The 27,697-nt window shown below is 36.7% G+C and overlaps 1 protein-coding gene across 1 annotated transcript in view; it reads right to left on the reverse strand.

Moving 5' to 3' along the window:
- LOC106090852 (ATP-binding cassette sub-family G member 1) overlaps positions 1-26,840 on the reverse strand; it is a 106,701-nt gene extending 79,861 nt beyond the window's left edge. The window contains exon 1 of the mRNA XM_013257187.2: positions 26,063-26,840. The gene's annotated coding sequence lies outside the window, so the exon portion shown is untranslated. The remainder of the gene's footprint in view (positions 1-26,062) is intronic.
- Between the last annotated feature and the right edge of the window lie 857 nt (positions 26,841-27,697).

The raw sequence follows: 27,697 nt of genomic DNA on the forward strand, positions 1-27,697 counted from the left end.
AACTCACTGTCCCAAATTTCAGCAAAATCGGATAATAAATTCAGCTTTAATGGGCCTAAGACCCTAAATCTGAGGATCGGTCTATATGGCAGCTATATCCAAATCTGGACCGATCTGGGCCAAATTGACGAGGAATATCGAAGGGCCTAACACAACTCACTGTCCCAAATTTCAGCAAAATCGGATAATAAATTTGGATTTTATGGGCCTAAGACCCTAAATCGGTGGATCGGTCAATATGGGGGCTATATCAAGATATAGTTCGATATAGCCCATCTTCGAACTTAACCTGCTTATGGACAAAAAAAGAATCTGTGTAAAATTTCAGCTCAATATCTCTATTTTTAAAGACTGTAGCGTGATTTCAACAGACGGACAGACGGACGGACATGTATAGATCGTCTTAGATTTTTACGCTGATCAAGAATATATATACTTTATAGGGTCGGAAATGGATGTTTCGATGTGTTGCAAACGGAATGACGGCAAAAGTGAAAAGTTTTGATTTAAAATCAGCAGACAGTGTTTTGCTTGTATCAGAATACTTATTTTTCTGGGTGTACGCCGAATACTAAAAAATTCACAACTGTGTAGTGTATACGAAATTTCTGGCAAGTAAAAAGCTGCTAAGATGGCCCCGGCCAAATCTTCAGAAACCATCATCTTGGATTTCGCTAAAACTTTCCACAAATGGACTTAGTTGAAGGGCATATGTTTACTTTACGCACCAAATTTCTGCCAAGTCAGGAGCTGCTGAAGACTTATCGAGAGATCGGTTTATACGAGAGCTACATCAAGTTATTAGCTGAACGTTACTGACAAATAGAACGTTACTGACAATAGAACATACATTCAAATTAAAATAGAACAAAAAAAAACGTTCAGTCAATTGGTCATGGTGACCAATTCTTTTAATTATTTAGACGAAAATATTTTGCTCGTGGTAGCATTGGCATTGAGGGCAAATATTTGTTCAAGTGTTTAAAAACAAGTAATACCGCGATAAGTTCGGCCGGGTGGAATATTATATACCCTCCACCATGGATCGCAATTGTCAAGTTATTTGAATGACTTTTCAAATATATATGAGTTATATCAAGTTATATCAAGTTATTGCCCCATATGGACTGTACTTGTCATGGCTGTTAGAAGTCAAACAAATAACACCACCTCCAAAATATCAGATACATCGAGTAATAATTGCGCCCCCAGACGCTCAGAAAGTCAAATTGGGAGATCGGTTTATGTAGCACCTATACCAGGTTAACAACCGATTTAGACCATACTTGGCACAGTTGTTGGAAGTCATACCAAAATGATGTGTGCAAAATTTCAGCCAAATCGGATAAGAATTGCGCCCTCTAGAAGCTCAAGAAGTCTAATCGAGAGATCGGTTTATATGACAGCTATATCAGGTTAAGAACCGATTTGAACTATACTTAGCACAATTGTTGGAAGTCATGCCAAAAAGATATGTGCAAAAGTTCAGCCAAATCGGATAAGAATTGGTCCCTCTAGAACCTCAAGAAGTCTAATCGGGAGATTGGTTTCTATGGCAGCTATATCAGATTATGAACCGATTTGAACCATACTTAGCACAATTGTTGGAAGTCATACGATATGTGCAAATTTTCAGTAAAATTGGATAAGAATTCCGCTCTCGATTTATGTATACGGATAAAAATAGCGCGCTCTAGAAGCTCAAGAAGTCTTATCGGGAGATCGGTTTGTATGGTAGCTATATCAGGTTATGAACCGATTTGAACCATATATAGCAGTAATAGTAAAACGCCACGTGCAAATTTTCTGTCAAATTGGATAAGAATTGCACTCTCTATAGGCTCAAGAAATCAAGACCCAAGATCGGTTATATATATATATATATATATATATATATATATATATATATATATATATATATATATATATATATATATATATATATATATATATATATATATGGCAGCTATATCAAAACATGGACCAATTTAGCCCATTTTTACAATTCCAAGCGACATGCATTGCCTGCTTATATATATATATGGCAGCTATATCAAAACATGGACCAATTTAGCCCATTGTTGCAATCCCAAACCATCTGCACCAATAAGAAGTAATTGTGCAAAATTTCAAGCTCCTACCATTACTCCTTCGAAAGTTAGCGTGCTTTTGACAGACAGACGGGCGGGCATGACTAAATCGACTTAGAATGCCAAGACGATTGAGAATGTGTATACTATGTTGCGTTTCAGATCAATATTAGGATGTGTTACAAACGGAATGACGAAATTTGTATATCCCCATCCTATGGTGCAAGAATTGCGCCCTCTAGAGGCTCAAGAAGTCGAATTGGGCGATCGGTTTATATGGGAGCCATATCGGGCTATAGACCGACATTGACCATATTTGGCACGGCTGTTGAAAGTCAACACAGATGAGAATTGTGCTCTCTGGAGACTCAAGATCCGAAATTAGTTTATATGGGAGCTGCATTATCAAAACATTGGCCTATATGACCCATTTGTAATCCCAAACGACCAAAACTTATACTAGGGTGTATTTGTGAAAAATGTGAAGCGCCTAGTTTTACTCCTTCCAACGTTAGCGTGCTTTCAATCAACAGACAGGCGGACATACGTACAAGCATGGCTTAATCGACTCAGAATGTCGAGACGATCAAGGATAGATACATTTTGTTGGGCCTTAGATCAATATTTCAATGTGTTACAAACGGCATGACGAAATTAGTATACCCCAAACCTATGGTGGAGGGTATACCAATTCTCTTATTATTTACGAATTTGAATATTTGTTTTTTTTTTTTTTACTTCTTGATAATTGTCTTCATTGAGTAAATGTCACCTTTGCCCCAGGTAATTAACAATTGTCCACGTAGCTCTGAAGAGGAGACGGCATAAGTTCCCGCCATAGTCGAACTTCCTACCCACAACCCCACTCCCAGCCAATTGCTTAGTGAATACTTGGGAATAACGAAGAAAAAACGCAGAAGGCAGAAAATCGCATAATTGAATTTAACGATATTCTCAATGATTGAATAGCCAACAAAGAGATGGGCGATATAAATAGAGCAAGTCTACATTTGATGTAATATTAGAAACTCAATGCATGATATGTACAAGCAGAAAGATACAATATGGAGAGTGTAGACATCAAAGTGTACGTATCATGTGTGTCATGCATTGGAGCTGATAGGAGGGATGTATATTAAGTTTTAAAACCACAAAATTAAAATTGAGAAGGCTCTAAGTTGGACGGAAAAAATCAAACCCACTAATTTTCAATGCCATTGCATTCTGTTAACCTCCAACCTAGATCTATGATAAAAGTACCAAGAAACTGATTGGCAGATGCGATCAATGGATTTCGAACTTTATCGTGTCAGCATCGTTTCAGGTGACTTTATGCTAATATATAGTCTTTTTTCACATCGTTCCCAACTGACTCACATAGGCTTGCTAGAGTCGTCAATCAATGGATGGCACTATCGACAATATCGATCATTTAATTGTTGCGTCAATATCGATCATTTTTTAAACTATCGATACCATCGGTAAAATTTTTATTTTTTTTTTTTTTTTTTGTTGAAATGTATCCTTTTTTGATAAAAATTATTGGGCTAACCACTAATTCCATAATTCATAACCCAAATAGTAGTAAGAGCGTGCTCAGGTCGGACGGGCCGAATCTTATGTACCCTCCACCATGGATGCGTTTATCGATTTCTTTGCGCGGTATCTCTTTTTAGGCAAACAAAGAATAATGAATAAAAACTGTTATGCTATTCCATAAATGAATTGAATGCTGAACATTGTAATTGTCAATGTGTAATATTTCGGTACATTCGGATAAGAATGAGCTTTGTAGGGGCTCAAGAAGCAAAATCAGGAGATCGGTTTATGTGGGAGCTGTATCAAGCTAAAAATCGATTCAGACCATATTGAACACGCATGGGAGAAGCCATTGTACAAAATTTCTGCCAAATCGGATTATAATTTCGCCCTCTATAGGCTCAAGAAGTCAATATCCCAGATCGGTTTATATGGCAGCTATATTAGGTTATGTACAGATTTACGGCATACTTAACACAGTAGTTGGATGTCATAACAAAACACCTAATGCAAAATTTCAGCCAAATCGAATGAGAACTGCGCCCTCTAGCGGCTCAAGAGCTCAAGATCCAAGATCGGTTTATATGGCAGCTATAACAGGTTATGAATAGATTTTAACCATACTTATCACAGTTGTTGGAAGTGGTACCAAAACACCTCATGCAAAATTTCAGCCAAATCGGATGAGAATTGCGCCCTCTAGAGGCTCAAGAAATCAAGACCCAAGATCGGTTCATATGGCAGCTATACCAAAACATGAACCGATATAGCTCATTTACAATCCCAACTGACCTACACTAATGAAAAGTATTTGTGCAAAATTTCAAGCGGCTAGCTTTACTCCTTCGAAAGTTAGCGTGCCTTCGACAGCCAGACGGACGGACAAAGCCAGATCGACTTATAATGACATGACGATCAAGAATATATATACTTTATGGGGTCTTAGACGCATATTTCGAGGTGTTACAATCAGAATAACGAAATTAGTATACCCCCATCCTATGGTGGAGGGTATAAAAAAGACTCGATAGGTCGAGAACTGTTGAGAACCAGGAATATAGTGGAAGTTCAAAGCTCAGCTCGGCCGAATTTGAGAGTTTTTTTGCATTTTCTTTGAAAATATGCAATTTCACATTTAACAAATTTGTCGAAACTTTCGACTGTAAAGATAGGGGAGAAAGTGGCACAGGGCATGCCACAGGGACATTTTATCGACACTCCAAAATAATCTTTTACGGATGCTGACTTAAGAGGGATTTGAACAGACAATGGTGACAATGTTATAATACTTCTAAGGGGCAAAGATCCAAATCAGCTTTGCAGAAAGACGAAAGGGTATTGGAAATGTCATACGACTTGGCTAGACTAGGTTCTGAATGTTAACTCACAGAAGACTGAAATTTGCCTGTTAACGAGGAAGGTAATGTGGGCCAATTTGGCGCACCACGTTTCGATATCTGAGAATTACTTAGGAGTGACCTTGGACAGGTAACTTAACTGGGAGTGTCACATTCGAGAGCCTACCGAGAAGGCTCCTAGATGCTGAGCTCTATGTAGAAGGGCCGTAGGCTCGAAATAGTCTATTGGATTGACAGAAGCGTGTTTAGACCAATACTTACTTACTCCTCAGTATTTTGGTGGATTTCGATGGAGAAAAATGCATCGTAAGTATAATACAACAGGCATAGGCGGGGCGATGAGGACCACGCCCATTGAGGCACTGGAGACTATTTAAGACATCAGACCCAGATTAAGTGTGAGGCAGCCACAGCGGTTATGAGAATTAAGACGATGGGAAAGTGGATAGAGGTTAATAGCAGACCACCCTATAGTGGTATAATCTAAGCACCGATAGGAAATATGGAACAAATGGATGGATTTCGGCTAGAATGCTTGAGACGACAATTGAGGTCGAATGCGGAAAACTGATCCCTGCGGTCTTGGATTGATGGGAACTCTGGAACAGCCATGTGGAACTTCAAACTGCATAGATGGATCAAAGCTAGAAGGCAGAGTGGGCCTGGAGATCGGTTCTGCAGGCGGAGATTCGGGCGATCTCGGAATGCTGGAAGTAATATTGTGTTAGAGTTAGAACGTCGAATGTGAACATCTTTACAGACATAACGTCGCAAATAGTCTTGGAGTGTAAGAAGATTAATTCCTTCTCCGAGGATGGCACGATCGGCATTGTTTAAGTGCCGGGTCATACCGGAGTAAGTGGGAATAAAATACCGGTTTGGCCTTGAAGTCCAGAGGATTGCCACCTGTAAACTTGGTGAATCCGAAGCCTTTCGGGTTCGACGTAGTCTGAGTTAAGAGAGTGAGCGATAGACGCGCATATATAGCACAGTAGAACGGTGAAAAGGTTGGCAAAAGCATTTCCTATGTCATTGCCCGGCTTTGGTGGCTAGTAGTCATCGGCACTTAGGTGTGGACACAATGCCCGGCTTAAATCGACTTAGAGTCGTGGAACGGAAAACAATTAGGAATTCTGTAAGTAGTACAAAATTGCCTTACTTAGATTTTTTCGAAGTTAGTTTTTAGTATTTAGAGCGCACAACAAGCCGATTACTGGTTTAGGTGTGTGTCCATGGCGACATGGGTCGGATTAATGTCCACATCCTCTTTTCAACCTTACCTATTGCTCAATATGCTCATATTTAGCATCATGTCTTTGTAAGTCCTAAATTTAGCTGGGACTAGCCTTTTGACCAATTGGTGTAACCGAAACCGGAAGTTTTCGAATTATTCGTCAACATTTTGGGAATAAAACTTAAAAAACAAAAACAAGTAAAACCATGCTAAGTTCGGCCGGGCCGAATCTTATATACCCTCCACCATAGATCGCATTGAGGTCATTCATTACCCGCTATCTCTTTTTAAGCAAGCAAACGGAAATGGATAAGAATTGCAATGCTATTGAAGCTATAGTATATGATATTGTGGTCCATAATTGGACTGATTGTTGGAGGCCTTAGTAGATGTCATTGTGTAGAATTGCGCGGCTCAAGAATTGTAGAATTGCGGGGCTCAAGAATTAAAATCGGGAGATCGTACACCTAAGCCAGTAATCGGTTTGTTGTGTGCTCTGAGCCGCTTTTTGATAAAAAATGACTGTACCACTATTCCTGTTAGAATCGATTGGTGGCTACGATGTCCCTGGTAACAGACGTTATATAGACTTCTATACGGATGGTTCCAAACTAATCGACCATGTGGGCTTTGGGGTGTACTCTAAAGATCTAGAACTGGTCATATCGAAGAGGTTACCCGACCACTGCAGTGTGTATTAAGCAGAGATCCTTGCAATTAAGGAAGTGGTGGAATGGCTAAGATATAATGTAATTACTACGATTGGCAGAAATATCATCTCAGACAGCCAAGCAGCCATTTAATCCTTGGAGAACGTATTTCTGAACACAAAACCCGCCCTCGACTGTCGCAGATCTCTCAACGATATGGCTGAACAGTTCAAAATTCACCTGTTCTGGGTGCCGGGTCGCAGAGATATCCCAGGGAAATCTAAAGCAGACGAGCTTGCGAGACTAGGAACTTCCTTACTCATTCCAGGAACACTGGAATCTGTAGGTATGCCTCTAGCGACAAGTAAGCTAAATTTTCAGGACCAGGCCCGAAGGGAAACGAATGATAGATGGTCACAAAGAGAGGGTGTGAGCATTCCAAAACTATGTGGCCTCATCTAGACTTGAAGAGGTCTACTGCTTTGCTGTCATTGGCTAGAACAGGCGTCTCAATCATTGTGTCCGTCATGACAGGTCACTGCCTAATCGGAAAACATGCTGACAAGCTGAAGGTTGGCGATTTATACGAAAGATTCCAATAACAATCTCCTAACTATGAACTGTAGGCCGCTCAGACAGACAATGCCACTGATGCCAATTTCTCACCAGCTCAGAAACGAAAGTCAATCTAATGATGTCTTTGCCCTATAGTGGGTTAGTTAAGAATCCGATTGTTCAAATTTTCCGGTTCCAATGACATTATCCATTAAGGTAAAAATTACTTTAATTTTTTCAAATGCCAGGTAGTCTGCATTTTATTTTGGAGTAGGATTATAAATTATTTGTAAACATTCTTCAGGATTACTTAAAACTTATTTCTATAATCAATTAAGAAAATTACAAGTTGACCTGAGCAATGTATTACGATTGTCCAATAACCCTATATAGTAAGTATCAAAAAATATTACAACCTGATCCATGTAATAAAGTGTATATATATGTAGTCAGGAAGTTGGTGTAATAAACAAATGTATGATTCTATCGTGACTTTGATCCATTGTCCTTTATGTAAAGCGGACATTTTACAACGTGCTGAAACCGTAATTATTACACTTTATGGAGTGACATACAAGATTTGTATTGTGATGTTTATTTTACAGAATGTCTAGAGAAGAATAGCAAGTCCTCAAATTCTCATTTGTTGATAAGAACTACACGCAGAGAAATTAGTCTGCTGATATCCGCAAGCACCGACTACTGTTGGTAGATTAAATATTTTAATCTTTTGAATGCAAAATTCAAATTTTGCCCATGAACATTCCACTAAGGAACAGGGAAAAACTGCTCTCATATCAATGAGTGCAGTCCGATTTAAGTTTTTAGGCTCAATGATAAAGGGCCTCCTTTTTATAGCCGAATCCGAACGGCGTGCCGCAGTGCGACACCTCTTTGGAGAGGAATTTTACATGGCATAGTACCTCACATGTTGCCAGCATTAGGAGCGGACAACCAACGCTGAAAATTTTTTCTCATGGTCCCGCCAGGATTGGAACCCAGGCGTTCAGCGTCATAGGCGGACATGCTAACCTCTGCGCTACGGTGGCCTCTTTTGAATGAATTCTTGAAAAATTGGCAAACTTCTAAACAATAATAGAGGCATTTGCTATGTATAAATAAGAAAATGTCAATTCTTTAATTTTGTTTGCTGTTATTAAAATTTGTTAAAAAATTAACAAATTGTGGAAAATTGGAAAAAAATTTACGTTATATGCTTGTAAAATTTAAAGATGGAATATAAAATTTTTTTGAGATTTTGGAGTTTTTTTTTTAACTTTCTGCCATTTAAAACAGCCGAATATGTTTGCTGTTTTAGCATCAAATTCCTGCCTTCCCATCTTCAACAGACTTTCTGCTGTTACAGCAAACATTTTTGCTGTTTTTACTAACAAATTTCCCCTGTTCCTTAGTGCATGGGCAAAATTAGCATTTACTACCAAATTTCTCTGAGTGTATATTTGACTATGCATGGACATAAGAGCAGATTGCTAAATTTGTTTTTAAATTACGATAAACTTTGGAGAGTATTGCAATTAGGTTAGGTTGGGTAGCATACTTAGACAGTTTGCAGTACATTGTGATATCAAAGTAGCAAACTAACCTGTAGGGAAGCGAGCCAATTTTTATTTCAAATAGTTGTTGATATGTCAACAAGGTTTTGTCCAGCTAAATTCAAAGATAGCATAGCTAATTGATGACATTTTGAGCTCTCTGTGTGTTAGCAGAAAGTGAGAGCTCTTTATACCCTACACCACTACTGTGGTACATGGTATTATAGCTTATTTGTTTGTAACACCCAGAAGGAAGAGTGATAGACCCATTGATAGGTATACCGATCGACTCAGAATCACTTTCTGCCATGTTAATTTGTGTACAAACTACAGTTCGCAGTTTTCATCCGATCGTCTTCAAATTTGGTACAGGCATGTTTTTCGGCCTAGATACGAAGCTTATAGAAATGCGATAAAATCGGTTCAGATGTGGATATAGCTCCCATATATACATGTTCGTCCGATTTTTAGTAATAATACAATAAAATGGTTTCTTGTTGGAATTGGAAAAGATCGGTTCAGATTTGGATATAGGTCCCATATATACATGTTCGTCCGATTTTTAGTAGTAATGCAATAAAATGGTCATTTGTTAACCGAATATATATATCGCCCGATTTTCACACCTAGAGCCACGGCAATCGCATTTATTGACCAATCTTCCCAAAACTTTGTACAACCATTTCCTCGACGACTTCCACAATGTCTATAAAGTTTGCTCGAAATCGGTTCAAATTTAGATATAGCTCCCATATCCGTCCGATTTGCAGTAATATTGCAATAAAATAGTCTTTTGCAACCCATTTCTCTCGAAATTACCGATGAATTTCAAGGAAATCGGTTCAGATTTAGATATAGCTCTATCGCCCGATTTTAACTTTTAGAGTCCCAGCAATCGCATTTATTGGACGTAATCGGTTCAGATTTGTATATATATATATATATATATATATATATATATATATAGCTCCCATATATATGTTCGTCTTGAGAAATATCCCAAGAAAGTGCTAATTTTTTAACCAATTCTTTCGAAATTTTGCAGGAAGGATTTTTTTATGACTCTCGATATTACTGGTGAATTTCATAGCAATCGTCCCAGATTTAGATATAGCTGTCATATTGCCGTATTTTTACCGCTGAGCCACTGCAAGCGCATTGTTTGACCAATCTTGCTAATAACGCTTTCCTCGACGACTACCACATTATCTGAGAAGTTTGGTCGAAATCGGTTCAAAATTAGATATAGCTCCCATATACATATGTTTTTTCCGGTAAATTTCTGTTGTTGTGGCAAACACCTTTGCTGCTTTCAACAACATGGTTTTTACTAGGTCCATACGGCCTATTATACAATATTATTCAAATTTACGTATGTTTCGATCGCATCTACATATGTATGAAAGTATATACAAGTATAGGCACATGGCGGACGATACATTCATTCCAACGATCACATTACAGGCCATACATTTTCTTCCCCAACAAAAAAAGAAAAAAATCTAGATTTAAGGTTTTGTTTTTGCTTGACCCCCGCTCGAGCACCTTTGGCACCCCTCGAGTGATCGCTGAGTGCTGAGGCATTGTAATTTCCTTGAACTTGTTGCGCCAAAAAGGCAATCAAGACAAAAACCAAAGCAAAAAAAAACAAAATAAAAATCACTGTCTGAAATGTGCACAGCGTTCCGATGGCGACGATGTACATGTCTGACAGGAGGGTTTGTAGAGTGCGGGGTCTGTTGTGCGGCCTAGCCAAAGCAACAAAAATGATAAACCAAAACAAACCGCAACATCAGAATCTTGTAGTTACTCTCTAGACACGTTCCTTCCGAGAAGCCGCAAGAAAAGGTTCACTGATTGAGCTTGACATTGCCGCCTCTGAAAACTGTAAGACCAAAATCCAAAACTGAATGAACTTGAATTTAAAATGCTTTTATTTTATCACAGCAACTTCAATGCCACATAGTAAGTGTATTTATTTATGTTGTTAAATTTTTATAATAAACGTGAATACAAGTTGCCTGAGATTGTGTGTTTAAATACTACGGGAAGATTCATCGTTGTCTGTTCATGTTTGGAAATGTTGATTACAAAACGAAATGGTAAGTTCTAGTTTGACAACGCACTGTAGGAAATGGCTATAGTAAATCTAAGCTCAGGAAAATCAGCAAACAGTAGGTTTGTTTTATTTAGCAATTAAGCGGATTTTCTCGCTTACATTGTATGGAGAAAAATGCTTACAAAGCGGCCGTTTATTAATGACATTGTTGGAAAGCGTTTAAAATAGAAAACATATGGAGTCATCATTCAAACAGAATAACAATACTGAAAGAGGAAGAACGCAACACATTTTTTGAATGATTAAACGATCTGGAGTGCAAAAAATTTTTAAAAAAATTATAATTATGTATTCCGAGAAACATTTATTTATAAATAAAATTGCATACTTATTTTCTTGTTGTTTTGTTGATATTGGATTTCTTTGGATGAGTGTTAGTATTGATAAACGTTAAAATACATTTAGCGGGAAGAGCGTTTTATTTGTCCATTAGCCAGCAAATCCGTTAAATTGGCAAACAGAACAAACCAAGTGTATGTTACAGATAAGTTAAAAATGAGATGTATTTTAACTATAAAGGTCATTTAAAACATCCCGATTAAAAATATTTTTATTGGCAGATCCATTTCTATCTGCCATCAGATGTAATTCGATCATATTATATCTAATTAGATGCCATAAGATAAAATTTGATCTCAAATTAGTCCCGAATTTTTAAACTTTTTATTAGGGACATTATAATTCCGCCTGCCTGTTGGAAACACGCCACAATTTTTTTTAAATCGGGTTATGTCTAAATCTGAATCAATTTGACTAAAATCCAGAAAAAAAAGCGAGCTAAGTTCGGCCAGGTCGAATCTTGGGAACCCACCACCATGAATTCTGCTAAAATACCGGAGCTATATCTAGTTATAAACAATTCTAAGTCCATTGTGATACCACAGTATCGACAGACCAAGGCTTCTGGCGGGAATCGAACCCACGACCCCTGCACTGGTAATCCAAGAACGCTACCAACTCGGCTACCGGGGCGCCCGTCATAACAAGACACTATACGCAAATTTCAGCCAAATAAAATAAAAATAGCGGCTGTAAGGGCTCAAGAAGTGAAATAAGGAGATCGGTTTCGGTTTCGGAGATCGGTTATATCATGTTCTTGACCGATTTGAACCGTACTCGGCACAGTAGTTGAGAGTCATAACAGAACACCATGTACAAAATTTCAGCCAAATGGGATGTAAATTGCGGCTTCCAGATTTAAACCGTAATTGGCACAGTTGTGGAAAGTCAAAGTAGAACACTATGTGCAAAATTTCAGCCGACAAAAATTGCGGCTTCTAAGCGCTCAGGAAGTCAAGTCGAGACATCGGTTTATATGGCAGGTAAATCAGTTTATAGACTGATTTGACTCCGTTGTTGGGTGATATAACAGAATGCTATGTGCAAAATTTCAGCCAAATCGGTTGAAAATCGAGACTTCCAGGGGCTCAAGAAGTCAAATCGGAAGATCGGTTTATATGGGAGCTATATCCAAATCTGAACCAATATGGCACATTTGCAATCCCCAACTGTGCAAAATTTCAGGCGGTTAGCTCTACTCGTTCGACCGCTATCGTAATTTCGACAGACGGACATGGCTAGTTCGAATCAAAATTTCGAGACGATCAAGAATATTTATACTTTATGGGGTCCTAGATCAATATTTCGAGGTGTTACAAATGGAATGATTAAAGAATGATTAGGTTGATAAATGCGCTTGCAAACCACCAGAAGTTAACATCGGGCAATACATATGTTTGAGAGCTACATCTAAATCTTAACCGATTTCTATAAATTTCACCAGTAATGTAGAGAGGCTTAAGAGGATGCTTTGTACCAAATTGTATGAGACCTCAATAACAAATGGCAACATTATTGCACTATTAGTCCAATGCGAACGAACATGTATACGAGAGCTATATCCAAATCTGAACTGATTTTTTTCCAGTTTCAATAGGCTTGGCGTTCTACGGGACCAAGATTGTCTTTTTCAAGATTGGGAAGACTAGCATAGGCAAATATCCTCATGTTGAGACATCAGGCCGTGAAATAACAGAAAACTCAATACCGCCTAACGAACACGGGGCCGACGATGGAAACATCAATGACTTTCTCATGATTCGGAAGACTAGGATAGGCGAAGATCTTAAAATTGAAACATCATGCAGTGCTGTGACAGGAAATTCAGTGCAGCCTAACGAAAAGGAGGACCAATGAATGAGGTCACCCAGATTAACTCACGCTCTGGTGAAGAAAATCAGCAAGGGCAAGATTCATATTGCCTTACTTGAGGAGTTATGGACGACCTGGAACAAGGTTTCTGGAATGAACCATATCGACTACCAATTGTTCTATGGTACTCGTTACTTGTCATAAAAATTTAAGATATATATTTTTCCCAGAGTTGTCAACGTCGGATGTATAGGAAATGTGGGGAAAATGATTTCCTACTTCATTGCCCGGCTATTGCGGCTAACAAACAACGACACTAAGTTGGGAACACAATACAAGAAACAATTGCGGACCTTGCAAGTAGCAAAGAATTCCCGAATTAGACTTTCTCTTTCGATGTTACTTCTAAGTATTTAGAGCACAAAACAAGTCGATTATTAATTAATATCTGCATCCTCATTTCAACCTAACATAACCTAAAGAAACAAATTAACATGGACAGAAAGACGGACATATCTAAATAAAATCAGAAAGTGATTTTAAGTCTATTATCATACCTATCTCTCTTTCTTTTGGGTATTAACAAGTGCAGTTATAAACCCTATACAACAGAAGTGGTGTGGGGTATGAAAACGCTTTCTACGCTCTCAAATTTTTTCATAGGTTTGATAGATTCGTTCTTCTTGCCATCTTTTCAGTTTCTACAAAAATCAGTTGGTAGAGTGAAAGGAAAAGAAGAAGAAATCACCATGACATCGAACATTCAAACGTCTTGATAATCAGTCTTTAAATCACCTTATTTTTGGATTTTGATTCCTTAGGAGAGTTCTAGAGCTTTACCTCTGATATTGGAATTTTTTCTGCAAAAACTCCTTAGTTTTTTATTAAATTTTTGCAAACATTTCAACGATTCATCAGTAAATTGGCCACCATAGCGATGTTAGCATGTTCGCCTAATCAGGCTAAAGTTCTGATCTCAAATCCTGCCGAAAGGTATTTAATCTTCCAAACTTCACTACTAAATGGAGTCGCGCTGCGCCACGCTATTTGAACTCCGCAATAAAAAGAAAAGCTTATCATTGATCTTAAACTGTTTTTAACAACGCACATTGAAATGAAAGAAATATTCCCGCTGTTCCTCAATGAAATATTCATGGACAGCACACCGCATTCAAATTTGGACCCAACATAATATAATGCCGGTCTTTTGTTGACTTGGAAATTTTTATTTTAAACCAGCTAACTAAATACTCTTCAATACATTGTGAAACTTTAATTAATTAAAATAAACATATGACAACTGCCTATTATGTTAAAAAACTAAATATCGTTATTGTAGAAAGATTTTAGAAGAACTATTGCCGCTGGCAATACACCAAAAAAAAAAAAATTATATTGAAAACAAGTAAGAGCGTGCTTAGTTCGGACGGGCCAAATCTTATATACCCTCCACTATGGATCGCATCTGTCGAGTTCTTTACGCAAAGAATAATGTATAAGGACAGAGGAGGAGTTAAATCAAGTTATAGTCCGATTCGGGGCTTAAGAAGCAAAGTCGGGAGATCGGTTTATATGGCAGCTTTATCAGGCTATGGACCGATTTGGCCCATTTGCAATCCCAACCGACCTACATTAATAAGAAGTATTGGCGCAAAATTTCAAGCGCTTAGCTTTACTGCTTCAAAAGTTAGCGTGCTTTCGACAGACAGACGGACGGACGGACATGGCTAGATCGACTTAAAATGCTATGACGATCAAGAATATATATACTCTATGGGGTCTTAGAGGCATATTTCAAGGTCTTACAAACAGAATGACGATATTAGTACACCCCCATCCTATGGTGGAGGGTATAAACATATACGCTTTGTCGCTAAGCAAATGCGAATAGTACAACTTATTATAGAAAATTTAAAAAGGTTTTGCTTTCAGAAAAACAGAATATATTAATATTAATTTCACATTATTATACCCTCCAGCACAGGATGGGGGTATACCAATTCGTCATTTCGTTTGTAACACCTCGAAATAATTGTCTAAGACCCCATAAAATATATATATTCTTGATCGTCATGACATTTTAAGTCGACCTAGCTATGTCCGTCCGTCTATCGAAAGCACACTAACTTTCGAAGGAGTAGAGATAGGCGCTTGAAATGCATAATTACTTCTTAATAATGTAGATCGGTTGGGATTGTAAATGGTCCATATCGATGCATATTTTAATATAGCTCCCATATTAACCGATTTCCCGATTGTACTTCTTGAACCCCTATTGACCGCTTTTCTTATCCGGTTTAGCTGAAATTTTGCACAATGACTTCTCCTATGACCTCCAACATAAGTGCCAACAATCCATTATCCTTTGTTTGCTTAGAAAAGGGATATCGGGCAAGGAACTTGACAAATGCGATCCATGGTGGAGGGTATATAAGATTCGGCCCAGCCGAAATTAGCAAACTTTTACTTGTTTTTTCATACATTATTCAATTGATTTTTGTCAACAAACAAAGAAATGCCTTGTGGATGTGAACAAACTTTTCAGGCTAAGCTGACATATTATAATAAATATGGTAAGCTGTACTGTGTAGACTCCTAAACTATTTATCCATTCCAATGCGTAAATTGTATATACAATTCAGCATCTACTATCAAACGATAAAAGAATGCTTTAAATTTCATTAAAATCAATTAATAACAAACCATAAATTTAAACCTAAAAAAATCTGTCTTCATTAACATTTTTATGCCGACCACGAAGGTTATACTAATCTACAACTTCGAAATATTGATACAAGTATGTGACCCAATAAAGTACATACGAATGTATTCCGGAATTCATTTTCACCTTTCCCTTAAAAACAACATATGTAAATATCATGTGAACAGGAAGCCAAAACTAAAAATTCTTTGGTTTTATTTATTTATTTATCTTATGATGAAAATGTATGAAATTTTAGCACTTTATTCACATGATAATAAAAAGTTGTATGAAGGGGTGAAAGGCAAAGTGAGTCGTAGAACACCCCAGATAATTTCTTGTTCATCTTCCGTACTGTCGTACGGATGGGTCTGTATACCCATCTGCGAAAATCATGATACCGGTCAAAAAACTAAGGATATCCACTTAAAATTTTGCACAGATACGATTCTCTTTAATATCGTTGGGGGTTAGATATGGACCACATCATATCATATTTAGATAAAGCTCTTACATAAAGTGGTCCTTCGGCTTGACTTCTTGAGCCCTTATTAATCGTAATTGTCATCCGATTTGGTCGTAACCCATTTTTATATACCCTCCAACAATTGGTTGTATGTAATGTTTACACCGAAGTCCGGCACGGAATCAAGGCAAGTTTTCTCAACTCTGAATACGACACAATACGACACCGGATAATTCTTATTACTTGAAATTACTGATCTTCAGAAGGCTTTTATTGAATGCACCTGACCTTACACAACACAAAATATACGCAATATTAAATCATAACGGTTTGGTTTGTTGCTATAGAATTTGGAGAGAGTGTAGATATGGCCAAAAACTATCGATTGCATCTTTTTAGCGGTCAGTACTCGGTTTGGTATTAGATATGTATGGTCAATTTCAATTTTAGGTTTCAATATCTACAAAAAAATAAAATATATGTCAATAATAAATTTGTTGTTATGGTTTAAAAAACATTTTGTTTTTTGTCTTAACTTCACTAAAAATATTTGCTTAGTAAACGTGTTCAAATATATGTGTAGTAAAGTAGAATAGACGTTTTTAATTAGCAGTCTGTGTGTGGTAAAACTATTTTTAGGCCCTGTGAAAATTAATATTTCAATAAATTTTTGTTGTTGTGAGGCTAGCAGAATAAACAAGTAAAGAGGCAGTAAGTTCGGCCGGGCCGAACTTTGGATACTCACCACCTCGGGTATATATGTAAACCCCCTTTCGTCACAATCCGGTGAATATTGGATAACTTATGCACCCAAATTCGGCACAGACATTGAGTGGTCTAATAAATATAAGTCACTGTTCAATTTTGTAGAGCAAAATTTTGGTCCTTTTTGCAGCAATATCCAAATATAAACCGATCTGAACCATAAATAACACGGATGTCGAAAAGCCTAACATAAGTTACTGCGTCAAATTTCAACGAAATCGGATAATAAATGCTCTCAAGAGTTCTTTCTATATGGCACCTATAACCAAATCTGGACCTATGTGGACCAAATTAAACAAGGATATAATAATTAACCTATTTTATTATGACTCCAATACTATATACATAGTTATATCTTAATGGGGGCTGGTCGCGATCATATTTTATTCAGGTCAGCTTTTTATGGGATTAAGACCCTAAATTGCAAGATCGGTCAATATGATAGCTATATCTATATAACCTGTTTTTTTTTTCTGTCAGCCAACACGCAGGGGATGTCCCCTATGAATGCAGTGCTTTGCGTTGGCGAGAGGAAATTAGGAATTGAATGGGGGGAAAGGATCTAGTGCTTTTTGACATTTGTCTTAAATCTTTGGATGTCAAAGTGGGTGGGAAAAACATTAGCCGGAAGTCGATTCCACATACGAAGGGTTCGGGCGAAATAAGAATTCTCTCTATAATGCATTGTGCGGTCCGCTGGCCAATCAATTACAAACGGGTGTGAGTTCCTGGAATGTCTACTATCCCTGACATACATCCTTACATCACGAATAAGAAGACGAATATCAGACGAACACACACCATGAAAGTACCGATAGAACAGCGCCAAATAACTTACATTGCGACAATGATTAAGGGAGGCAATAGAGTTGGAAACCCCACTGTCCCCAATCAACGCCATCGCTCTCCTCTGTACATGGTCCAGTAGCTCCAGGGATGATTTTGAAGCTCCAGTTCATACATGTGAGTTGTACTCTATTTTCGGCCTTATGAAAGTTGTGTAGATGTTAAGAAGATCAGACGGAGTGAAGTAATTCTTACACCGTTTAAGGAAGCCTAAACATTTGAATGCTTCTTTCGACACTTCAAATGCATGTTTAGCCCAACGGACATCACTTTGTATTTTCATGTCCAGAACATCAAGAGCTTCTGATTGCTCAACATCTACACCGTTGATAGACAAAGATGATCGTAATGGGTCAGCGAATCGTTTGTGTGACAACAAGCAGCACTGAGTCTTACGTGCATTAAAATCTACTCGATTCATTCGACCCCACTCAGAAATGGCCAGCAAATCCTGGCAGAGTGTATTGTCCATAACCCGCCTCTTGTCCTCAATCTCTCGGAGACTTGGCCTATGGTCGAATGAGTACGAATGACAGAGATTACTGTCATCCGCAAATGAGTAGGTCGGATTCGATGTCTGATCCAATAGATCGTTGATGAAAATTAGAAAAAGAGAAGGAGAGAAGGAGGATTTGACTATATTTGGGGCGGATGTCGGGAGGCTTAAAACAACTCACTTTTTTCAAATTTCAGCGAAATCGGATAAACAATAAAGCTTTTATGGGCTTCAGAAACTTTATTGACAGATTGGTCTATATGACAGTTATATCTTAATATAGTCAGATCTGAACCATATTTGGGTCGAATGTTGGGAGGCCTAAACCTACTCACTGTTTCAAATTTCAGCGATATTGGATAAAAAATAAAGCTTTTAATGCCTTCAGACCCTTTATCCTCAGATCGGTCTATATAGCAGCTATATCCAAATATGGTCCGATTTGGCCCGTTCAAAATCTTAACCAACGTGCATCAAAAAGACGTCTCTGTGTCAAATTTCAGCTTAAAATTTTAATTTTTGAAGGCTGTGCAGTGATTACAACAGACGGATATACAGACAGACAGACATACGGACATCGTTAAGTCGTCTTAGAATTTTACGACGATCCGAAATATTGTATATATACTTTGTAGGGTCCGAAATTGATATTTCGATGTGTTGCTGGCGGCCTTCGACATCCCTCTTCAATTTGGACCAGATCGGTCCAGATTTGGATATAGCTGTCATATATGGTTCGTAAATGTAGCACATTTATCACCTGATCATCTGAAAACTTTACACTACGCGCTTTTCTGCGACAACTGCAAAACGTGTGGATTTCGCTCAAAATCGGTTCAAATTTGGATATAGCTCCCATATATTTTTTCGCCCGATTTGGCCTAAAAGATTCCCTTATGACTCCCTCTATTGCAGTTTCAAAGAAATCGGTTCAAATTCATACATAACTCCCAAATATATTTTCATTCGACATTTAGTAATACTGCATTAATTTGGTAATTTCTTAACAGAACCTCACAAAATTTGGCACAAGGGTTCCTCTTATGACTCTTTTGATCACTAGTGAATTTAATCAAAATCTGTTCAAGTTTAGATATAGCTTCCATATATATGTCTCCGGATTTTAACTTTAAGGGCTTTAAGGGATCGGTTTATATGGGAACTGTATCTAGTTATTGACCAATTTAGGCCGTTCTTAGTATAGTTAATTGAAATAATAACAGTATAATAATATCGTGCGAAATTTCATACTAATCGGATAACAGTGCGGCTTCCAAGCGCTAAAGAAGTCAAGTCGGGAGCTCGGTTTATAGGGGAGCTTTACCAAGTTCTTGATCGATTTAGATCGTACTTGCCACAGTTGTGGGAAGTCATAAAAGAACATTACGTGCAAAATTTCAGTCAAATCGGACAAAAATTGCGGCTTGTAAGGGCTTAAGAAGTCAAATCGGGAGATCGGTTTGTATGGGAGCAAAATCGGGATGTTCTCCTATTTGGACCATACTTGGCACCATTGCTGGTGCAACATTTCAGCCAAATCGGACAAAAATTGCGGCTTGTAAGGGCTTAAAATTTCAAATCGGAAGATCGGTGTATATGATAGCTATATCTAAACCTTACCCGATATGGCCCATTTGCAATCCCCAACGACCTACATCTTTATTCGTTCGATCGCTTTCGTGATTTGGACTAGACCGACTTAAAATGACCAGACGATCAAGAATGGGGTCGACGATTATGGGGTCGATATTTCGAGGTTTTACAAACGGAATGACTGGGTTAATTAACCCCCATCCTATGGTGAAGGGTATAAAAACCAAATAATTTGCATTTCTAAAATCAAAACAACGCCATTCATATTAACCGTTTGGATTGTGGATTCGTTAGCGAATATTCAAACACAGCACTGTATGTGATGTTAAAATATTAATGTATCCTACTGCCATGTTTCAATTAAAAATACATTCACATTTCGTTCGATAAACAAACATGAAATTCTCTCGACTGTTATCAAAATGAACACAATTGCAATGGTAGTGGAAGGAGAAGAATTGCAATTTATCAAACATTTGTTACCTTATCTAACCTAAATTTACAATACTGTTTTTATTAAATCTACATTCACTTTCGCCATGCCTTTTGTTGTGCCATAAACTAACCAATGCGCTGTCAGTTATCAGAGAAGTTCCGCAAAGTTCAATGCACATTAACGATTTACCTTAGAAACTAAAAACGTATGCAGATGTTTTGCAGTGGAAATAACATATTAATTAAGATTTCAATAATATGAATAATTGAGCTTTAAATTTACATATTCATCCATCAAACTCTATATACGAATCAACAAAAGGAAAATAATAGAATAATCTCTTAATTAAAGATTAGCAAAGCAATCTTTGTATGTGTACACGCAAAAAATAATTCGTTTCACATAAAAGAAATTTTCGTCAAGTAAAATACTTTTGTGAAAAACATTTAACTTTGTTTGCAATAAAAGTACGTGTTTTTTGGCGATAAATTCTTGCAAGAATTTGTGACAAGTATAATGAATGTTTTACAAATTATAAACAGATCCCAGTTGGTAATTTATTTCGATGTTAGGAAACACAATTATATTAAGTCTTCGAATTTGACACAACTGTATTATAGTTTTGTATTATGATCTGCTGTATTCCCTATGCTATAAACACATTTAAATATCAACTTTGGATATGGATATTTTATTATTGCGTAAAATTTACCGAACAATGTATGTGCCTTAGAAATCCTTGATATGTTTTCTTGTACCCAGCAGTCATTTGTTCGTTTTTGTAATGATTTTTGTCATTGGACAGACTTACCAGCAATTTTGTTCCTAAGGCTTTACTTTAAAAATATTCATTCTACGAGTTTATGCTCTTTGGTCAGTCAAAAAAATGTGAGTGAGAATGTGTCTATACCAATGGAGAGCTCACAATTGCAATTAACTGCAAGCCCATGGGCTTGTTTGCGATTATTTTCTTATGTACACAGTAATGTGCAATAGTGTAAATAGGTTTGCTTATCACTGCTCTACACGCTCTTATATTCACCCTTTTTCTCTAGTAGGAGATATACAAGAGAATAATTATGGGTTCAGGAAACGAATAATCATTTGAGGCTATCGAAAAACTTTCGCTATTAAAGAGTTTTGGTTTCACAACTAAAGAAAGGTTATTTTACCGCTCCTAAAGAGTTTACAACCAATAAAATTTGGTTCAAAACAAAAACAAAGTTTGGTACTTTCAATAAACATTACAAGGTTACAATAAAAGAAAAACTTCATAATAAAAATATTTTGTTTGTCGTAAAAGTGTTCCAAACGTTTTATTTTTTGGAGTGTACAATCTACGAAGAAATACTTTGTTTTCAACATAAAACTGCAGCAACTGGCAAAGTTTACATCACCTTAAGAAATGTTTGGATGATTAAAAAATCCAAATCAATAATTATACCAATTACTAGGATTTGTACAAAATTTTGAGTATATTCGTATGGAAATGATTTTGATTTCAGCAAAGAGACATGCGGCTGGCTAATGTTTTAATGACGAAATTAATATTCCTATCAACTTAAGGTAGAGAGTAAACGATGCTTTAAATTGGACTGGGGCATATCTTAGATACCTTTCAAGTTCTTTGTTCTTTGAACGATTTCTCTTTTTAAACAAATTTTAGAATTGGGCCTTCCAAATTCACAATATGGCAAAACGGAGGATCCCTTTTATGGCAGCTATATGATATAAACAACACTTTGACCAACCAATGGTATAAGAATTTTATGCTTTAGTTTCTCGAAAATTGAAATCGGGATATTGATTTAACCGTTTTAGATCATAACTTAGTTTTATTTATTTTAATTTAAGGTAAATCGGATAAAAACTGACCCTTCCGAAGTCAAATGTAAAGATGGGTTTATATGGGAGCTATACCCGACGTATATGGGAGCTAATCCAAACATAAACCGAATTGACCTGTTTACTGTTAGAAATCGATCTATGTATGCTAAATCGTCCCACGCTATAGGTTGAAAATCCATACCAATTGGGATATACACCTAAGCCAGTAATCGGCTTGTTGTGTGCTCTAAATACTAAAAAATTAACATCGAAAAAGAAAATCAAAGTTAGGCATTCCGTGCTACTTACAAAATCCTTAATTGTTTTTCATACCACGCCCCTAAGTAGGTTCATGTCTGGTATTGTGTCCCCACGTAAGAGCCGGGGTCTTTTAGACCCGAAAGCCGGGCAATGACGTAGGAAATGCTCCAACGTCCCCTCATCTTCCCCACATGTCCTACACATGCTCTCACTTGCCGCACCGATTTTGCATAAGTGTCCCGTTTTGATATCAAAAGCTACACTGACCTCCTTCTTACTTCCTTTGAGTAAAAGCTTCATTCTCTCACGATCCGGATCACCCCATAGGATTTTCGGCGTCCTAACGACTGTTTCGAAGTTCCACAGTGTTACATGCGCGTTAGTCGCCCACGTCCTTAACTCGAACTGCGTCGACCCGAAAGGCTTCGGCCTTCACTGCAAAATCGCCTGCCTTTTCGTTCCCCCTTACTCCGTAAAAGCCCGGCAACCGAACCATGTGGATTGTGTGAATGTCTTAGAGAATTTTTTTACTGTTTGTTTTCCGGAACAAAACTCCATTAATAATTTGGCTAAAAAAAATTTTAATAATTTTTTGTTTATAACAATTTTATTTTTGAAAGTATTACATTCCAATTCAGTATTTAAAGAACATTTCATTTAACTTTATTCTTTAAAAATATTTATTAAAATTTGTCGTTAGAAAACATTTTAAGAGAATGTTGTCGTTTGAAAAGATGTTATTGAAATTTATTGAAATCTTTCTTTTAGAAAACTTAATTTCGAGAAGCCCAGGTCTTTGGGCAATATTTCATTGAAGTTTTGTCTTTAGAAAAATTGTTATTGAAAAAATTAATTAAAATTCTGTCAGCAAAAAACTTCATTAAAACTTAGTCTTTAGAAAAAAACAAGTAAAAGCGTGCTAAGTTCGGCCGGGCCGAATCCGATATACCCTTCACCATGGAACTCGACCAATGCGAGTTCTTTTCGCGGTATAACTAAAAGAACTGCCACGCTATTAGAGCTATATGAAGTTATGGTCCAATTCGGAACGTAATTTAATCGAATGTTGGAGACCATAGCAGAAGTCATTGTGTAAAATTTCAGCCAATTGAAGTAAGAATTTCGCCCTTTAGGGTCTCAAGAAGTAAAATAGGAAGATCGGTTTACATGGGAGCTGTATCAGGCTATATACCGATTCAGACCATATTTGACACGTATATTGAAGGTCATGGGAAAAGCCATTGTAAAAACTTTCTGCTAAATCAGATAATAATTGCGCCCTTTAGAGGCTCAAGAAGTCAATATCCCAGATTGGTATATATGGCAGCTATATCAGGTTATGGATCGATTTAAACCATTTTTGGCACAGTTGTTGTAAGTCAAAACACGTGATGAAAAATTTCAGCTAAATCGGCTAAAGAAGTCAATTTCAGCCAAATGGCATAGGAATTGCGCCCTCTAGATGCTCAAGAAGTCAAGACCCCAGACCGGTTTATATGACAGCTATATCAGGATATGGACCGATTTCAGACATACTTAGCACAGTTATTGGAAATCATAACAATACACCTCATGCAAAATTTCGGGCAAATCGGATAAAAATTGCGCCCTCTAGTGGCTAACAAGAAGTATTTGTTCAAAATTTCAAGCGGCTAGCTTAACTCGTTCGAAAGTTGGGGTGCTTTCGACAGACGGACGGACATGACTAGATCGACTTAAAATGTCATGACGATCAATAATCTATATATACTTTATGGGGCCTTAGACGAATATTTCTAGGAATTACAAACAGAATGACTAAATAAGTAAAGGGTATACAAATTTTAGCTTTAAACAAATAACGAGGTAGGCCCAAAACTAGGCTAAGTTTCTCTCTAGTGAATTTTTAACTAAATTTAAGTCTTTAGAAAAAAAAAATCATTAAAATTTAGTCTTTAAAATAAATTTTATTTAAATTTTTTCTTTAGAAAAAAATTCATAAAAATTTTGTTTTAGAAAAAAATCTATTAGAACTTTCTCTATAGAAAAAAAATTACAAAAATGTTGCTACAGAAAAAAATTAATTAGAATTTTCTCTTTAGGAAAATTGTAATGAAGTTTTGTCTTTAGAAAAAAATTGTAACAAAATTTTGTTTTTAAAAATTAATTTTGAGGTGGGTCCAGCCCTGGCTGGAGATTTGTCGTTAGAGAATATAATGCTGAAATTTTGTTATTCGAAAAGAGGTTTTTGACATTTTGAAAAAAAATTATAAAAATTTAGTCTGCAGAAAATTTTATTAAAATACAGTGTTTAAAATAAAATTTGACTTTTAAAAATAACGAAGTATGTCCAAAACTGGGCTAGAGTTTGTCTCTAGTGAATTTTCCGCGAAATTTAGTCTTTATTTTATTTAAAAAAATTTTTTAAAATTTTATCTTAAGAAAAATTTACAAAAATTTTGATTCAGAAAAAAAAGCAATTAGAACTTTCTCTTAAGAAAAAGTTTTAACAAACTTTTGTCTTTAAAATAGATTGTAATGTAATTCGGTGTTAAGAAAAAATTTGAATAAAATTTTGTCTTTAAAAAATAATAATTTTGGGAGGAGTCCAGCCCTGGCTGAATTTTTGTCGTTAGAGAATGTTACGCTAAAATTTCATATTTAGAAAAATTTTATAACAATTTTATTTAAAAAAAATTTCATTAAAATTTTGTTTTTAAAACGAATTTCATTACAATTTTGTTCCCGAGAAAAATAATTTTGAGGCTGCCTTGAGCTAAATTTTGTTTCTATAAAATGTTATTAATATGAAATTTCGTCATTAAAGAAAATTTTGGGCTTAGAGTAATTTTTATTAAATTTGTTTAAACAAAATAATTTTGGGAGAGCTCGGTTCCCGTTCCTGGAACCTATATCTCTGTCTAAAATTTGCCACACATGTAGAGATGTCACCTAAACATTTTATGCTAAATTTTCTAAAGATCGGGCCAGGACTGTAGGAAATAAAGCCATGCAAATGCTTGGGCTCGCAGTAGTGATGTAGCATTTAGTCCTTATGCCCAAGCAAACAAATTTCGATAAAATCAAATTTCACAGGTAAATTTCTTATATTCATTATTTTTCTTTCAGTCTTTCTTCTTTCTGTCTATTTGCCGCAAATGCATATTTGGCCATGACAGTTCATGGCACTGCATTTTTTCTGTTAAACACTGAATTTGTTTACCCAAGCACAAAATGAAATAAGCAAAACAAACCAACCGACAAAAGGGTATTAATATACAAAAAGAAATATTTTTAGCAAAACACATAGCTTCGCCAAAATGCAGCGAAATCCCGCAGATGCTATGGCAACGGACTGTCAATAAACACGTTACTCGCCAAACAAAGAAATCTTAAGTTACATCGCACCTTTTGAAAGTGTCTTTTGTTTTGGTTCTACTCACCTGTTGTTCTGTTCTACTCCACTCAAGGCAACGGATATGGGGTAACTTTGTTCAAAAACTTTAATTTCGTTTGGAATCCTAATTCCTTGTCTTATTAGTAACACTATGGTGTGCTTGGTGTATGGATGGCTGAATGGAGGTAATTTACAGAGACACGTTTCGACTTTTCGTTGAAATGCTAATTTTTGCAACTCACAGACACGAAAAATTCTATTGTGCACTTCTTCTGATTGGAAATTATTTTACTTTGTGTGAGACGACATTAACGGACGACTGCGACCGATGACAAACACTATAACACTATTGACTACGATACAAGTAGACAGATACGGCGATGGTATTGGCGATAACAATGCGTAGTAATATTCCTATTTCTATGCACTTCGCACTTCTGATAATCGCATGTTTGTAACACGTCCTTCCTATGTTTGAATGTGTGCACCGCAACTCGTTTGACGATAGGCCTCTATCATGGCAAAGATGCAATAATGAAACGCGGAAAGGGATCTCCGATAGGTAGACTGCGTAACACTGGAGCGATGTGTGGTAGGGTAGAAGGAGGTGACTTGATCACCAAAAAATACAAAAGGACGCGCACACTGAAGGTTAGACAGTCAGATCTGACTATGACAACCACGAACAAAGCTATGTACGGCAATAAAGCTAATTTTACGATTTAGGGAAATTAGTATGGGTTTTTCTTTTCTTTATCGTTTGCCGACCGCCGACGTGCTATTCATTAGAGAGCCGTTTTTAAACTGGCGCGAATTCACTCTGGTTTTTGCAACACAGCCCGCAACCCACAGAAGCAACAGAGCCAAGCTGCCAAACGAGACAGTGACCGAGTGAGTGATAAACTAACAACAAGCAGCGCAGAGCAGTGGAGCAACGTAACAGTCGACGATGATGATACCCAGACGCCAATCAACAACCCGCCAAGGGTTGCCAATGATGAGTATATAAGCAATAGCCGTTACTCAAACCCATCAGCATAGTTCGCGAACACCCTTACACTCACACACACAGCACACTTGTTGAGGAGCAATGAAACAACTGACCGACCGAAGTATAGCATATAGCAACAACCGAAGCCGAATAAACCGCACACCTGATAACTAATACTTATTAGATTTTAGCGAACCTATTTTCCCTGCAAACAATGCGATGCATAAAACAATCTTCTGCAAGATTTATACCCAATTTTCTTTCGTATGAGTTGCGAAACACTCTTCCAAGATATCATTGGGGAATCCATAACGCGTGCGGAAGTTTCAGCAACTTTTCGCGATTACCCAACTTATTGCGTTGTAATCGCCCAGAATATTTGTTTATCAATGGCCAGGATGCACTTATAAGGTGAGCTAAGTGATGTGGACCTAACTATAAAACACACACAACCAAAACACAACAATTTTTTCACTTCGCGGGAAAAAATTGTACTCAGCTGTTTACGGTACACTACCTGGTAAATACATATGTCATGGGAAGGGGGTATACTAATTTCGTCATTCTGTTTGTAACTCCTAAGACGCCATAATGTATATATATATATATATATATATATATATATATATATATATATATATATATATATATATATATATATATATATATATATATATATATATATATACT

This window comes from Stomoxys calcitrans, chromosome 3, assembly GCF_963082655.1.
Source record: "Stomoxys calcitrans chromosome 3, idStoCalc2.1, whole genome shotgun sequence".
Classification (NCBI taxonomy): Eukaryota; Metazoa; Arthropoda; class Insecta; order Diptera; family Muscidae; genus Stomoxys; species Stomoxys calcitrans.